We start from the raw sequence: 2,895 nt of genomic DNA, 5'->3' as shown, positions 1-2,895 counted from the left end.
TGTAGACAGGAACCCATAAAGCCCCTGCGGTAATGACAGAGGAAAGCGAGCTATCATTTTATTAGAAGCTAGACAAAGAGAGACATTGTGCTGCGTCTCCTTGACATCATTCCCTGATAACTGCCCTAATGCAGCACTGTTGAAATCAAACCAGAGCGTCATTCACAGCCAGAGCAAATAAAAATCATGGAGTGCAAACAGACCGGCTGCTGCCGCAAGCTTTGAGACTGACAACAGTTGCATTGTTATGTGCCAGCACTTGTTAGTGGTGCTTTATTATTGCTTATACTTGGGTTAGAGTTTTGAACAAACCCCTAATCCCAAGTTTTAGAGCGTTAGTATTAAACGGTACATAATTTATCCCGCCCCATTAGTTCTACAGACATGAATGATTCATCAAATTGTGCTGCTTGTTGAGGAGCAAATATAGAGTGCAACAGTGCTGCCCACTTTATCAGCAACTAAGCATTTTTACCATTCATTTTTTTTCCTGTAGGGATTTTTAAAAAGTCTTTATTTCAGAGTTATAAGCTATGAACTAAACCAACCAGCCACGAGGTGAATCAGAACATTACAGAACTTTGATCTGAAGCAAAAAATATTTGAAAATTGGACAAAAAGACAAAGGTACAAGACTGTGCTTAATGGCTTTAATGAGAGAAAGAACTACAAATCAATAAAGCATTGTGAATAACATAACTGAATTAAAAAAACAGTGGAAATCTATTGATTTAAAGGTGTTATTTATATAGAAATAGCATATTTTATTGCAAAAGATGAATATTATGCATGCAAATGATATGTAGTTTGAGAACGCATGGAAACTGACTCTACGTAATTCGCAGTCTTTTGCTTTGGCTTCGACAAAAGCATATACCATTGATTAACAACCTCGTAGCTCAACCTCATAGCTCAGCCTTTAAACGTTTAAAAATTATCATTCAAAATCATTCCTGTAACAACGTTCGTAGATCGGGAAGAAGGAGGCTGGAACCGGCGAACATTCAAACATAATTTAATAATAAAATAAACAAACACAAAATAGCGCGACAGCCCCTCATGGACGACTGCCGCGCACAAACAGAACCAAAACACAAAAAATTGAACAGTTAACTTCCAACTGTTGCACTCTATAGCAATATGCTATATGCAACTGTATAGGAGTGCACTAAAACACTTCAAACACCTTAGCAACACCAGAACATCTTAGCAACCACATAACAACTCCTTAGTAACCAAAAACACTCAAAAAAAGTCCAAATAACTTATATTCGAACACATAGCCTTTCAAAGTAGACTCCATTTTACATTAAGCACGTACTGTGCTGATAGCAAAATTTGCATTGCACACTGTACACATACCCTGGCATATGTGTAAAAACCGAAGTATACTTTAAGTATTGTGTCAGTGAATTTTGCATGGGCAAAGCAGCATTTCTTTCTGTAAATGTAAAAAAAAAACACTAAATCACTAACCAATAAATGTAGAGCTTGTGACATATTCTCTTGAAAGACATCCAGATGTTTCATCCCTTTAAACTCACTTTCTTCTACTTCTTTCCCTTCAGCCCGTCAGCCTCCAGGTGTGCCCAGCCAGCGCCCCATAACCCCTCCAGGATTTTACCCCATAGATACACCCAGCCAGCCGGGCGGCCTGCTCTACCTGATCGTGGGCTGTGTTCTGGGCGTCATGGTGCTCATTCTGCTGGGTTTCATCGTCATGTGCTTGTGGAGGAACCGTCAGCAGAACAGTCTGCATAGTAAGTGCCACACTTCCTGTTTACTTCCTGGTCTAGGTTTAGGTATTTTTGTCCATATGGTTGTTGGGGCCAACTGGGAACCAAAGTACTGAATGATTACTAAGAAAACTATTGAATTTCCGTCATTGTAGTGTTCAAAAATTGTTACAATGTTTTTTTAAGGTGTATATTTTTATGGTGGAACATGTATAATTTTCTTTTGCTACTGTTATTATTATATTTAGATATGTAGTAATAAAACCAGCAGCTCTGTTTGTTTTAGTTTATGTAGTATTTCTGTAAGGTTAAGAGAGGTTATGTTATGTCAATAAATTCTTTATGAAATTGAGTTAGAGTTCACCTCCTGATCCAGGCCTGGTTTTCATTGCCTCTCCTCGACAGCCGGCCCTTTGAAGTTTTCTTTCTTTCTGTCTTTTTTTCTCTCTCTTCCTCTCTCAATGAGATTGAGTAACAGAATAAACAGTGCTGGCCACAGCGGTGTGTATAAGTAGTAACACAGACACACCTCCCCCTGAAATAGGCCACAAATGGGCCTGCTAACTTTAATCACACACACTCCGGTTCGCTACTAGTTAGTTTTATCACGTGTATTTGGCAAAAGCATTATAATTTCATATTTGTGCTTTTTCTTCAGCATTTTTAATGCAATATTGACATTTTGACTATAATTTATTAGTGTAGTTATGTTTTGTGTGTTAATATTTTCTAAAAAAAGAAACTAGGTTTTTCCATTTACACTACTGTCCAAATGAGTCATTAAGATTTTTTTTTTATGTTTTGGAAGTCTGTTATGTTACATTTATTTGATAAAAATTAAAAAATTACAGGAAAAATTGTAATATTGTGAATTATTGTTACCTTTTAAAACAACAATATATATATATATGAAATATTTTTTCCTTTTAAAACAACAATATATATATATATATATATATATAAATATATAACATTTCTTTCTATATAATATATAATTCACATATAATTTAATCCTGTAATGGTAAAGCTGAATTTTCAGCATCATTGCTCCAGTCTTTAGTGTCACATGATATTTTAAAAATCATTCTAATATGCTGATATGCTGATTCTAATATGCTCAAGAAACATTTCTTATTATTATCAGTGCTGAAAACAGTTT

General features: G+C 35.5%; 1 protein-coding gene across 1 annotated transcript in view; it reads left to right on the top strand.

Annotated features, from left to right (window-relative positions):
- LOC107714523 (cell adhesion molecule-related/down-regulated by oncogenes-like) overlaps nucleotides 1–2,895 on the top strand; it is a 45,756-nt gene that overhangs the window by 22,912 nt on the left and 19,949 nt on the right. The window lies entirely within an intron of this gene.

This window comes from Sinocyclocheilus rhinocerous, unplaced genomic scaffold, assembly GCF_001515625.1.
Source record: "Sinocyclocheilus rhinocerous isolate Xijiao unplaced genomic scaffold, SAMN03320098_v1.1 scaffold809, whole genome shotgun sequence".
Taxonomy (NCBI): domain Eukaryota; kingdom Metazoa; phylum Chordata; class Actinopteri; order Cypriniformes; family Cyprinidae; genus Sinocyclocheilus; species Sinocyclocheilus rhinocerous.
Note: the sequence above shows the minus strand (reverse complement) of the source record. Positions and strands in the feature narration are given on the sequence as shown.